The sequence below is a fragment of the Rattus norvegicus genome, chromosome 5 (assembly GCF_021556685.1).
Source record: "Rattus norvegicus strain SHRSP/BbbUtx chromosome 5, alternate assembly SHRSP_T2T, whole genome shotgun sequence".
Classification (NCBI taxonomy): Eukaryota; Metazoa; Chordata; class Mammalia; order Rodentia; family Muridae; genus Rattus; species Rattus norvegicus.
The window spans coordinates 58,535,125-58,550,037 of NC_141538.1; the positions used below are offsets into that span (position 1 = coordinate 58,535,125).

The 14,913-nt window shown below is 40.1% G+C and overlaps 1 pseudogene; it reads left to right on the plus strand.

Annotated features, from left to right (window-relative positions):
- Nucleotides 1-3,302: 3,302 nt before the first annotated feature.
- On the plus strand, nucleotides 3,303-14,122 carry LOC148005743 (uncharacterized; annotated as a pseudogene).
- Nucleotides 14,123-14,913: the final 791 nt, after the last annotated feature.

Genomic DNA, 14,913 nt, shown 5'->3' on the forward strand with positions numbered 1-14,913 from the left:
ATATAGTCATACTTAAAAGTTCAATGGTCATGTAAGTTACATATAATGTACAATATGTCTTAATATTACAATCTCTCCAAAGATTCACATGTTAAAAGCTTTTTTCCTTGCAAGTTATTTGGTAATAAAATGCTACTGTCATCCATATAATAATTCACTAATAAGGTCATAGTTCAATGAACTATTAGGATTTCGTTTTGATTAGAAATAGATAAGTAGGACTATAATTTTAGAAAGCATTACCTCTGCTTCGCCCTTGTTTCTCTTTCTCATCATTATTTATAGAGTAGACTTCTTTGTGACATGATCCCATTGCCATGTTGCTTTACCTCATCCTAGTTCCAGATCAGTACAGCCAATTGACCTCAAAACTGCTGAGAATACAAGCCAAAAAAATCCTCCTTCTTATGAATTATCTCTTTCAGATTTCTATAGCAGTATTAAGAAGATTATTATTTCAATTTGTACATATGCATTTGTTCTCCACAATAAGAATAGAATAACTGGAACACATAGAAACATCAGTACATATCAAATAATTACCACAAGAAATCAAAATAGTCAAAATTAATACATACTGAATGATTTCATTTGCTTTAATATGTAAATTGGAGGTATAAAGAAGTGACACAGTGGTTTTTCTGAACATAAGGTGATGAGCAGATGATATAGAAAAGGACAGAAGGAAAATGTGGTGTGTATCGACATGATATGGTTATTAATTTAGTGTATCAATAATAGATTTCTGAAGTTATAAAGTGTTATAATTTATCAAAATGTTCAATTGCTTCATACTTTAGGTCATTAAATACAAAGAAATTTTTAAAAACTTTACTGAGACAGTAACTCTTACAATCAGGAGGCTGAGGGAGAAATATCACTACTTAAAGGGCACCACAGATTACATAAAGAAATCCCCTGTCTTAAATCAGTTAAAGAAGCATGTGTTAGACAACATGGCAAGGCCATCAAACATGTTATTTTGGCTTCCCTACTTCTTCCAGTTAACACCTCACAAATAGCATCTAAATTTCTGTCTGCATTATTAGCCTTCCCTCAATATCTAGATTTACCTCCAGGTTCTGCAATTATTGGTAATGCATTAGTAATAAATTTGTGTGTCAAAGTGTTTATTCACCTTAGAGTCATTTTCAGATTTAAATAATATTTCACTGAAGGTAATCCTGTGGGAGGATTCCACACTGGCAAATAGGTACAGTTAACACTGATATTACACCGAACTTGCATCCCATTCTGAATTTTTAGGATGAGGTCATTGACACAGTAAAAATTACACTGGAAGAAATGTACAAACTTTCAGAAAATAATAGCAGCTTTTGGTATCATTGGATTTAAGCAATGTAGAATGATTCTATTCTTTAGATGCCCCATTTGGAAAGCTAATTCAAAAAATACTATTCAAATCAAATAACTGTAATAACAAGAAGTACTTTAATTAAGAAATAATAGACACTGCTGAGATAGTTCTGGATCAGATTATAAGGGATCAGAGGTGTTAGATATCTTCAAGTTAATAATGTTTTCAGTCACAAATATCCACAAAGTGATTGTGATAGCATGCACAGACTTCAGACAGAATTTCAGTAGGTGACTAGGAGTGGAAGGTAGACATGTAATCCTACCACATAGTGAGATGCTGTTAGAAATTAATGACTGCTCAGAGAGGGAAAGGTAGGAATAGAGTAATTCAGCATTACAACCTGCCATATACCTATGTAATATTTTCTACATTCATACACACAATGTACCAACACATCTGCTCACTCATATACATATAACACATGTAATATATTAATAAATATTCTCTGAATACATAAGATCTAATTACCTCTTAATCAATACCAAATTTGTACTTTCTCTACTGACTTTCAAAGAACAAAGGTTTGAATTTAAGCTAATTGACTGTACTAAAGAGGCCTTTACACTGGTGACTTCAAACAAGGCTGGTTTATTGAATGCACACCCCAAGACAGATTGATCACGGACACAGTCTGGCTCAAAAGCTGAACTGTGATCGCCAGTCAGAGTTATACAAAGTTTATAAAAGTAAAATCCACAATCATCTTTGCAACATTATTGTACCAATTTGGATGTAGGAATAGAGAATATCCTTAAGTACATGACTTTATTGTACATTTATTCTGGTTTATGTATACATTTATATAGCTGGGGTATTCAACTTTGGCGGGTGACTTGTCTTGCCTCACATTCATGTCCTAACTTGCCATCAAGGATGTACATGTCTCTTTCTGTTCAATAGGATGTTAATTCCCAGGGAGGTCTTGAAAACTTAAACTTTATTCAACCCTTATTGAAAATGAAGTTTTCCTCCAAATGGCTTCTTATATTTGGGTAGATGTGTTTCTTACAGTGAGGTCCATCCCAGGAGCAGCTTATAGAGGTGGCTATATAACAGCTGATATATAAGTGCAGAAAGTACTGATGGATGGTTTGTTTTGGTTCAAGCTTATTGTAGCTAACTATATAGGGCAATTCTAACCAAACCCTATTGTAATTGGTTTCCAAGAATAACAAAGCACAGATCATACTAGAATATGTAATCAAGTAAGGTATGGAAGAGTTTCATAGTAAAAGTACATGAGAAAGTTTGCTTATAACATTAGTAACAGCACAAAATATCTGGTCTGACAGACTACAGTTAACTAGCCCTTAACAGTGACCAAATTCTATGACTAGCTTTATCAGTGGATAAGCAATAATCCCTGTTTGTACAGGGCCACTTTAACATTCGCCACCACAAGATGGCGCTGGCTTCCACTGCACCAGCCGACTTCCTTTCAGGAAGTTAACTGTGTGTGCATGTGCAGGAGTGCCTTCGTGCCAGGTCTTTGCCCACTCCGGGGCATGCCTAATGAGATCATGGGTAAGCGACCAATCAGGTGTGGATGCGCCGCACTAGGGTGTATATAAGCCGCGTCATGCGGGCACGCGGGGCTCTCCTTAAGATTTTAATAAAAGTTGTGGCTGCCACAAGGATTCGTATGTCCCCGCATGTTTTCCTGTTGGCGAGGTCGCGCGTGGGACATTTGGTGCCAAGAACCCAGGATAAAAAACGCAACACCATCGCCAGGCGCTGAGAGGGAGTCCTCCGTCCGTGGAGAGAATCCAGACGTGGCAGAAATTGAGGTAAACTCCGAGAGACATGATAATTTCCGAATTGTTTGGTCTTGACCTATCGTATCTTTCTCCTTCTGCTGAGAGTGCTGTTGAGGCCTCTATTACATGGTAGTCTGAGGCCGGGAACATTAGGAATTTGGCAGATGGTTAAGGATTGTTTAGGTAAAGACATTTAAAGTCCTATAATAGCGGCAGGCCAAGAGGACCTGGACGAAATTCAGGAAAGCATGTCAGAAATGGAGCGTAGTGAAAGGTTGCAACAAAAAAATGATACTGATCAATCTCAAGCACCAGGCCCCTCTGCGGTCTTACCACCGTCAGAGGTGATAGTACAGGGAAAGGATGCCCTGGGGACAGTGGCCACCTCGGCTACTGAGGGAGGGACCCCTGCAAAAAAGGAGGCCCCCCTGCTAAGATTAAAATTAAATAAACAGGGAAAGGAGGAGAAAACCCCGAAAAAAAGCCTTTATCCGGTAAAGGAGTTAGAGGTCTTGGGGCTTGATAGTTCAGAAACAGACGAGCTTGGCTCCTCTGAGGAAGAGGATTTAGAAGATGAAGCAGCTCGCTATGAAGAAGAAAGATATGGGCCTAGGTGGAGAACCACTGTGAAGAAACCGAAAGTTATGGATCCTTCGTGGACAAGGCTGGTAATTTTGTTTATTTTTTTTCTTTGTGTGGGAAGCCGTTACAGCCGTTAGGACAGGTCAGAGGGTCCTTACAGAACAACAAGAAAGTATGTTGGAGGGAGAAAAGGTCTCTAAAGAAAAAACGAAAAGGAGATAAAAGAAACACAGTATTTTGGGAGAAAAATTTTGTCTTTGTGCTGGTAAAAGGTGTGATCAGGCTCTATAAGCTTTGCAGCGTCATACTAATTAGACTTGATAGAGGCAGACCACCTGAAAATTTATTCAGGAGAATCAAACAAAAGGGCATCTCAATGCCCATGCACAGCTTGATGGAGTTAATGTAATTGGGTTGTGAGTGGAAATACTCAGGACTGTGTTTCACTTCCATACCATTTGTGAATGTCAGTTGTGCTGCTCAGATATCTCGTAATATATCTCAGTATCTTACAGGAACTGGGTTTCAACACGTTGATGGACTAGTCCAGGAATTGAGACAATCCATCGTCCATATCGACTCCACTCGAGTGGATAGTCACCGTGAACACCATCTGGTTTTTTCCCTCTTTGTCTATTGTCTGTCCTTGGTGCACAAGGATGTCCCCATGTCTGTCAGTTTATGTCTGTGGTTCTTGCTTCTCGTTGTTTAAATGTTTTATGTTTCACGTTCAAAAGAAAAAATGGTAAAAATTTTATCTGCCGGTCGTTTACATCTTGATTTGGTTTTAACTCGTTTCAAAAAGGGGACAAATGAATAAAAAACAGTTTCAATCAGGCCTTTAGAGCCCTGCACCTGCAGCCAGGAGTCTAGGTTAGCTGGAGAAGCTGCCCAGAGGCTAAGCGTCTGCATGAGCTGATCTTAAAGGTGCTAGCAGCTTCTCACGTTCTCTGGTACAAGAGCTGAGAGCTGTTTCTCTTAGAGAAATCCCTGACTTATTATTTGACTCAACAGGTGACAAGGTGCTTTTCTTAAAATCATAGCTAAAAAGGTAAAAATGGTGTTTGGTCTAAATATTAAAGATATGTGTAGCCACTTCAATTTATTTCTGATTGGTTTTAAATGTGTAAATGTGCTCTACTTGCCTTGGTTATGGACTATTGGCTTTCAAGTTATTGGATATGGTTAAAAAGGTGTAATATTGGTAACAGAAAGTTGACATAAAGCTGGTAATTTGGATGGAGTCATTCTAGACAACATGTGGCATGAGCCAACCCAGGGAAACAGGTCTAAATTGAGATAATATTTTTATGGAATTCTTATCCTAAAAATCAGGCTTCTAAAAGAATTTAGAACAATGTCTCTTTGTTGAGGTACTAGAGACTACACCATCGTGCGTTCATATATAGGAATTGGCAGTCAGACTTTGTACTAGTTTGTTGGAGGTCGAGTTTTGCTTTCCTAGTTGTGGTTTGCCCTAAAGCTATCTGTATTTTAATGCTAATTCCACTGCCCCAAGGACAGCTGCCTAGTCATGTACTCAGAACTCAGGTGACCTTGTGGTTGTGCTCTGGTGTTACAAAGAGAACTTAAAGATTGTGATTAAGGATTGCCAGTGTTACATTGACTAGCTCAAACTTATTTTTAATTAAGAAAAAAAATCAAACAGTAGAGATTGTTACAAGATTTACGAAGGATTGATGAGGTTTTGGAACTTGTGAGAACATTACAGCCAGTTTACTTACTCCAACTGCCATTTCAAGATAGATTTAGAGGATTGATTGTGAGTTTTCATTTCGTGAGCTTGCTTATAATTTTAGAGAGCCCATAAAATGATATCATTAAAAATTTTACAAAAGAATGGCTAACAGCGCACACCCGCGGATCCCGGCCCGCAGCAGCTCTCTGCTCCCAGACCCGGTGAGAGAGAGACCCAACCGCCTGGTCAGGTGGGCACTCCTGAGGCTGCAGAGCAGAAGAGACCACCAACACTGCTCACCCCTGCCCACATCCCTGGCCCAAGAGGAAACTGTATAAGGCCTCTGGGCTCCCGTGGGGGAGGGCCCAGGAGCGGCAGGACTTCTGCGCCTGAGACACCGCCGGATCCTGAAAGAAACAGACCGGATAAACAGTTCTCTGCACCCAAATCCCGTGGGAGGGAGAGCTAAACCTTCAGAGAGGCAGACAAGCCTGGGAAACCAGAAGAGACTGCTCCCTGCACACACATCTCGGACGCCAGAGGAAAAAGCCAAAGACCATCTGGAACCCTGGTGCACTGAAGCTCCCAGAAGGGGCGGCACAGGTCTTCCTGGTTGCTGCCGCTGCAGAGAGCCCCTGGGCAGCACCCCACGAGCGAACCTGAGCCTCGGGACCACAGGTAAGACCAAATTTTTTGCTGCAAGAAAGCTGCCTGGTGAACTCAAGACACAGGCCCACAGGAACAGCTGAAGACCTGTAGAGAGGAAAAACTACACGCCCGAAAGCAGAACACACTGTCCCCATAACTGACGGAAAGAGAGGAAAACAGGTCTACAGCACTCCTGACACACAGGCTTATAGGTCAGTCTACCCACTGTCAGAAATAGCAGAACAAAGTAACACTAGAGATAATCTGATGGCGAGAGGCAAGCGCAGGAACCCAAGCAACAGAAACCAAGACTGCATGCCATCATCGGAGCCCAATTCTCCCACCAAAACAAACATGGAATATCCAAACACACCAGAAAAGCAAGATCTAGTTTCAAAATCATATTTGATCATGATGCTGGAGGACTTCAAGAAAGACATGAACACACTTAGGGAAACACAGGAAATCATTAATAAACAAGTAGAAGCCTACAAAGAGGAATGGCAAAAATCCCTGAAAGAATTCCAGGAAAACACAATCAAACAGATGAAGGAATTAAAAATGGAAATAGAAGCAATCAAGAAAGAACACATGGAAACAACCCTGGATATAGAAAACCAAAAGAAGAGACAAGGAGCTGTAGATACAAGCTTCACCAACAGAATACAAGAGATGGAAGAGAGAATCTCAGGAGCAGAAGATTCCATAGAAATCATTGACTCAACTGTCAAAGATAATGTAAAGCGGAAAAAGCTACTGGTCCAAAACATACAGGAAATCCAGGACTCAATGAGAAGATCAAACCTAAGGATAATAGGTATAGAAGAGAGTGAAGACTCCCAGCTCAAAGGACCAGTAAATATCTTCAACAAAATCATAGAAGAAAACTTCCCTAACCTAAAAAAAGAGATACCCATAGGCATACAAGAAGCCTACAGAACTCCAAATAGATTGGACCAGAAAAGAAGCACCTCCCGTCACATAATTGTCAAAACACCAAACGCACAAAATAAAGAAAGAATATTAAAAGCAGTAAGGGAAAAAGGTCAAGTAACATATAAAGGGAGACCTATCAGAATCACACCAGACTTCTCGCCAGAAACTATGAAGGCCAGAAGATCCTGGACTGATGTCATACAGACCCTAAGAGAACACAAATGCCAGCCCAGGTTACTGTATCCAGCAAAACTCTCAATTAACATTGATGGAGAAACCAAGATATTCCATGACAAAACCAAATTTACACAATATCTTTCTACAAATCCAGCACTACAAAGGATAATAAATGGTAAAGCCCAACATAAGGAGGCAAGCTACACCCTAGAAGAAGCAAGAAACTAATCGTCTTGGCAACAAAACAAAGAGAATGAAAGCACACAAACATAACCTTACATCCAAATATGAATATAACGGGAAGCAATAATCACTATTCCTTAATATCTCTCAATATCAATGGCCTCAACTCCCCAATAAAAAGACATAGATTAACAAACTGGATACGCAACAAGGACCCTGCATTCTGCTGCCTACAGGAAACACACCTCAGAGACAAAGACAGACACTACCTCAGAGTGAAAGGCTGGAAAACAACTTTCCAAGCAAATGGTCAGAAGAAGCAAGCTGGAGTAGCCATTCTAATATCAAATAAAATCAATTTCCAACTAAAAGTCATCAAAAAAGATAAGGAAGGACACTTCATATTCATCAAAGTAATAATCCACCAAGATGAACTCTCAATCCTAAATAACTATGCCCCAAATACAAGGGCACCTACATACGTAAAAGAAACCTTACTAAAGCTCAAAACACACATTGCACCTCACACAATAATAGTGGGAGATTTTAACACCCCACTCTCATCAATGGACAGATCATGGAAACAGAAATTAAACAGTGATGTCGACAGACTAAGAGAAGTCATGAGCCAAATGGACTTAACGGATATTTATAGAACATTCTATCCTAAAGCAAAAGGATATACCTTCTTCTCAGCTCCTCATGGTACTTTCTCCAAAATTGACCATATAATTGGTCAAAAAACGGGCCTCAACAGGTACAAAAAGATAGAAATAATCCCATGCGTGCTATCAGACCACCACGGCCTAAAACTGGTCTTCAATAACAATAAGGGAAGAATGCCCACATATACGTGGAAATTGAACAATGCTCTACTCAATGATAACCTGGTCAAGGAAGAAATAAAGAAAGAAATTAAAAACTTTTTAGAATTTAATGAAAATGAGGATACAACATACTCAAACTTATGGGACACAATGAAAGCTGTGCTAAGAGGAAAACTCATAGCGCTGAGTGCCTGCAGAAAGAAACAGGAAAGAGCATATGGCAGCAGCTTGACAGCACACCTAAAAGCTCTAGAACAAAAAGAAACAAATACACCCAGGAGGAGTAGAAGGCAGGAAATAATCAAACTCAGAGCTGAAATCAACCAGTAGAAACAAAAAGGGCCATAGAAAGAATCAACAGGACCAAAAGTTGGTTCTTTGAGAAAATCAACAAGATAGATAAACCCTTAGCCAGACTAACGAGAGGACACAGAGAGTGCGTCCAAATTAACAAAATCAGAAATGAAAAGGGAGACATAACTACAGATTCAGAGGAAATTCAAAAAATCATCAGATCTTACTATAAAAACCTATATTCAACAAAACTTGAAAATCTTCAGGAAATGGACAATTTCCTAGACAGATACCAGGTATCAAAGTTAAATCAGGAACAGATAAACCAGTTAAACAACCCCATAACTCCTAAGGAAATAGAAGCAGTCATTAAAGGTCTCCCAACCAAAAAGAGCCCAGGTCCAGACGGGTTTAGTGCAGAATTCTATCAAACCTTCATAGAAGACCTCATACCAATATTATCCAAACTATTCCACAAAATTGAAACAGATGGAGCCCTACCAAATTCCTTCTACGAAGCTACAATTACTCTTATACCTAAACCACACAAAGACACAACAAAGAAAGAGAACTTCAGACCAATTTCCCTTATGAATATCGACGCAAAAATACTCAATAAAATTCTGGCAAACCGAATTCAAGAGCACATCAAAACAATCATCCACCATGATCAAGTAGGCTTCATCCCAGGCATGCAGGGATGGTTTAATATACGGAAAACCATCAACGTGATCCATTATATAAACAAACTGAAAGAACAGAACCACATGATCATTTCATTAGATGCTGAGAAAGCATTTGACAAAATTCAACACCCCTTCATGATAAAAGCCCTGGAAAGAATAGGAATTCAAGGCCCATACCTAAACATAGTAAAAGCCATATACAGCAAACCAGTTGCTAACATTAAACTAAATGGAGAGAAACTTGAAGCAATCCCACTAAAATCAGGGACTAGACAAGGCTGCCCACTCTCTCCCTACTTATTCAATATAGTTCTTGAAGTTCTAGCCAGAGCAATCAGACAACAAAAGGAGATCAAAGGGATACAGATCGGAAAAGAAGAGGTCAAAATATCACTATTTGCAGATGATATGATAGTATATTTAAGTGATCCCAAAAGTTCCACCAGAGAACTACTAAAGCTGATAAACAACTTCAGCAAAGTGGCTGGGTATAAAATTAACTCAAATAAATCAGTTGCCTTCCTCTATACAAAAGAGAAACAAGCCGAGAAAGAAATTAGGGAAACGACACCCTTCATAATAGACCCAAATAATATAAAGTACCTCGGTGTGACTTTAACCAAGCAAGTAAAAGATCTGTACAATAAGAACTTCAAGACACTGAAGAAAGAAATTGAAGAAGACCTCAGAAGATGGAAAGATCTCCCATGCTCATGGATTGGCAGGATTAATATAGTAAAAATGGCCATTTTACCAAAAGCGATCTACAGATTCAATGCAATCCCCATCAAAATACCAATCCAATTCTTCAAAGAGTTAGACAGAACAATCTGCAAATTCATCTGGAATAACAAAAAACCCAGGATAGCTAAAACTATCCTCAACAATAAAAGGACTTCAGGGGGAATCACTATCCCTGAACTCAAGCAGTATTACAGAGCAATAGTGATAAAAACTGTATGGTATTGGTACAGAGACAGACAGATAGACCAATGGAATAGAATTGAAGACCCAGAAATGAACCCACACACCTATGGTCACTTGATTTTTGACAAAGGAGCCAAAACCATCCATTGGAAAAAAGATAGCATTTTTAGCAAATGGTGCTGGTTCAACTGGAGGGCAACATGTAGAAGAATGCAGATCGATCCATGCTTATCACCCTGTACAAAGCTTAAGTCCAAGTGGATCAAGGACCTCCACATCAAACCAGACACACTCAAACTAATAGAAGAAAAACTAGGGAAGCATCTGGAACACATGGGCACTGGAAAAAATTTCCTGAACAAAACACCAATGGCTTATGCTCTAAGATCAAGAATTTTCAAATGGGATCTCATAAAACTGCAAAGCTTCTGTAAGGCAAAGGACACTGTGGTTAGGACAAAACGGCAACCAACAGATTGGGAAAAGATCTTTACCAACCCTACAACAGATAGAGGCCTTATATCCAAAATATACAAAGAACTCAAGAAGTTAGACCGCAGGGAAACAAATAACCCTATTAAAAAATGGGGTTCAGAGCTAAACAAAGAATTCACAGCTGAGGAATGCCGAATGGCTGAGAAACACCTAAAGAAATGTTCAACATCTTTAGTCATAAGGGAAATGCAAATCAAAACAACCCTGAGATTTCACCTCACACCAGTGCGATTGGCTAAGATCAAAAACTCAGGTGACAGCAGATGCTGGCGAGGATGTGGAGAAAGAGGAACACTCCTCCATTGTTGGTGGGATTGCAGACTGGTAAAACCATTCTGGAAATCAGTCTGGAGGTTCCTCAGAAAATTGGACATTGAACTGCCTGAGGATCCAGCTATACCTCTCTTGGGCATATACCCAAAAGATGCCTCAACATATAAAAGAGACACGTGCTCCACTATGTTCATTGCAGCCTTATTTATAATAGCCAGAAAATGGAAAGAACCCAGATGCCCTTCAACAGAGGAATGGATACAGAAAATGTGGTACATCTACACAATGGAATATTACTCAGCTATCAAAAACAACGAGTTTATGAAATTCGTAGGCAAATGGTTGGAACTGGAAAATATCATCCTGAGTGAACTAACCCAATCACAGAAAGACATACATGGTATGCACTCATTGATAAGTGGCTATTAGCCCAAATGCTTGAATTACCCTAGATCCCTAGAACAAACGAAACTCAAGACGGATGATCAAAATGTGAATGCTTCACTCCTTCTTTAAATGAGGAAAAAGAATACCCTTGGCAGGGAAGGGAGAGGCAAAGATTAAAACAGAGACTGAAGGAACACCCATTCAGAGCCTGTCCCACATTTGGCCCATACATATACAGCCACCCAATTGGACTAGATGGATGAAGCAAAGAAGTGCAGACCGACAGGAGCCGGATGTAGATCGCTCCTGAGAGACACAGCCAGAATACAGCAAATACAGAGGCGAATGCCAGCAGCAAACCACTGAACTGAGAATAGGTCCCCTATTGAAGGAATCAGAGAAAGAACTGGAAGAGCTTGAAGGGGCTCGAGACCCCAAAAGTACAACAATGCCAAGCAACCAGAGCCTCCAGGGACTAAGCCACTACCTAAAGACTATACATGGACTGACCCTGGACTCTGACCCCATAGGTAGCAATGAATATACTAGTAAGAGCACCAGTGGAAGGGGAAGCCCTGGGTCCTGCTAAGACTGAACCCCCAGTGAACTAGTCTATGGGGGGAGGGCGGCAATGGTGGGAGGGTTGGGAGGGGAACACCCATAAGGAAGGGGAGGGGGGAGGGGGATGTTTGCCCGGAAACCGGGAAAGGGAATAACACTCGAAATGTATATAAGAAATACTCAAGTTAATAAAAAAAATAAAAAAAAAAAAAGAATGGCTAACAGCCTTATATTATGTAATTTTGTCGCTTCTTCAATGTAAGAAGTTAGAACCTTGAATCTTTCAGTGTATATGGAAATTTTTACTACAAACCTTTGCTCTCAAAATGAGCTTTTATATTTTGGGAGTAGCTGTTGCACTACTCCAAAAAAGAATATTTAAAGCTAATTTTAAGCTTCTGAGGATATGTTAATTGGCTAAGTACCTCACCTTACCAGAGGACTTAGGTCTTTGTTATGCACATTGGAGATAAAGCTTCAGCTGTGTTAATACAGAATTGTAGACTACAGTCATGAAAATATTTTTAAAAGAAACCTGGTAAAACATATCTTATTCCAAACAACAGTTTATTGGTTATTACAAATACTGATATTTGGCCTATTACATATACAAATTTTTCAGGCAAAATTGATAATTTTACTCTTTACATGCTTTTGTACTTCCTGTATATTTGTGCATACAACCCACAGGAAATGCGCTTACTGTATTTATAGGTGGTTCATCTAATGGAAAGGCAACATTTATGATTAGATCACTTGTTTATTCTCTTGTGTTTCTATTGCTTCAACACAGATTATTAAATTAAGTGCTATAGCCACTGTTTTTAAAATGTTAAAAAATCAAGCTTTCAATTCACATACTGATAGCCAATGTGTGGCTTGTGGTTTACAATTGATTTCAATTACTTAATGCTTTATTAGAGACAGGTTTTCTACTTAATAAAAATGAGTGATTTCAGTGTGAATTGTCTGACAACTCACTGTCCTTTCAGTGCTCTGGCTCAGACAACTAAACAAAACCATAGACCCAGCTCTTTGAAAATGGTAATGGAGTTGATAACACACCCTCATGAAAAGAGGAAGACTCCATTTGCTTACTTTCAGCTCCCAGCCTAGCCCTGCCAACTCAGGGATTTCTAATACGACTGAATCTGGACAATATTTACAGGATTTGGCATTTCTAATTAATGCTTATGTTTAGGTAAATAAAGTTTGTTGAGGTGCTAGAGAAATGGCTTAGTGGTTAAGAGCACTAAGTACTGTTCCTTAATAGACCATTTAAGAACTCAAACTGGATTGCCTGGGCTCCTTAACTAGGGAGGACAATGGTACCAGACAGATTATAGGCCTTACATAGGAACAATTAGTCAACAAATCTCATTGTTTATATATCCAAAACAATAATGCTGGAGACAATAATTTGGTATACAAGTCAATTTATAAATACAAGTGCTCAGTGTCCTCAATTTAATCCTCAAGGACTTACCTTAATAAATAATATCCTTACTATATCTTAATAAATAAATAGGGGGAGTTATCCCTGTATGCTAAATAATGCTCCTTTTATTTCAATTTTAAAATTTGGATGCCAAAGTTTAGGGCACCCTACAACTAGGCATACTTCTGCCTAGGTGAAATAGAAAGATCCACATATTGACATGATCCTGTCCAGATATTTTATATGGGGAAGAGGGAATGTTTGTGTTTTTTCTACAGAATGCAACAAGAGTGTGCCAGCTGCCTGAGTGGTTGCTGAGACTTGCTGATCCTGGTTGCATGAAGATTCGGCTTTCGTGGTTTGGGTCCCTGGAATCATTCCTCTGCCCTGAGAGGAAGATGAAAGATTCCCCCTCATCATTTGTCATCACAGAGATTTTGCCGTTGCTGCAGTCAGTGTTACCACTGCATGTGTCCCGTCCTACTATGGCCCGCTCTCTGACCCTCTGTGCACTGCTGCTTGCTGGAGAAGACTGGACTCCAGCCGTTGCTGCCCCCCTCATTCCCTGGTGACTCTTGCTGCCTTATCTGGTCATTTTACAGACTGTAGGTTCACAGGAATGCCACCTTCATAAAGTTCCTGTGGATTGGGGAACTCTGCCCTGGTTGTACAGATCTCAGAAATGGTTCCATTGTCTGCTGGTTGTTCCAGAGAAAAATGACTGATCCTGAACTGTCCTGGAAAAGACCTTGACACTTTCGCTGCTATTGTAGCAGCCATTACTGCTGCAGACATTGTGTCTGCAGTGTCTGGAGTTATCCTCCCCCAATCTATTGTTAGACAAACACAGTGGGTAAACTTTCTGGAGTAGTTACTAACAGTTGGGAATTCTAAATTTTATTATAGGAGCGGCTTGACTACAGCCCTTGGTGGTAACAGCTGAGGTGAACCAGATGAGGTGCCCACTACTTATCGGGAGTGGCTCTGTTTGGTGCAGCCCTATGCTGTGGATTAGTGTTCATGCTATGGTTGATTTGCAAACTCAGATCTCAACAGAAACGTGACAAGGCTTTTAACACTCAAGCACTTGTGGCCATTGTACATGGGGCCTCCCCTGGAATTTGGTTATCTATGCTCAGGAATTAGTCGGTATCTGAGTTCTCTGCTCTTGCACCCCATGGATCTGTGGATCCATTGCACTGGGATGAGAGAGACTCAATTATCCTTTGATCAGCCCTTCCACATTGCTGAGGTTTCCTCATTGCACGCGATAGGGTGATCATGATTTGTTATAAAATAAATGATTTGTTATAATATATAAATAAATAGGGGGAGATGTAGAGGGCCGCTTTAATATTCGCCACCACAAGATGGCGCTGGCCTCCACTGCACCAGCTGACTTCCTTTCAGGAAGTTAACTGTGTGCACAGGTGCAAGAGTGCCTTCGTGCCAGGTCTTTGCCCACTCCGGGGCGTGCCTAATGAGATCATGGGTAAGTGACCAATCAGGTGTGGATGCGCCACACTAGGGTGTATATAAGCCGCGCCATGCGGGCGCGCGGGGCTCTCCTTAAGATTTTAATAAAAGTTGTGGCTGCCGCAAGGATTCGTATGTCCCCACGTGTTTCCTTGCTGGCGAGGTCGTGCGTGGGACACCTGTTGT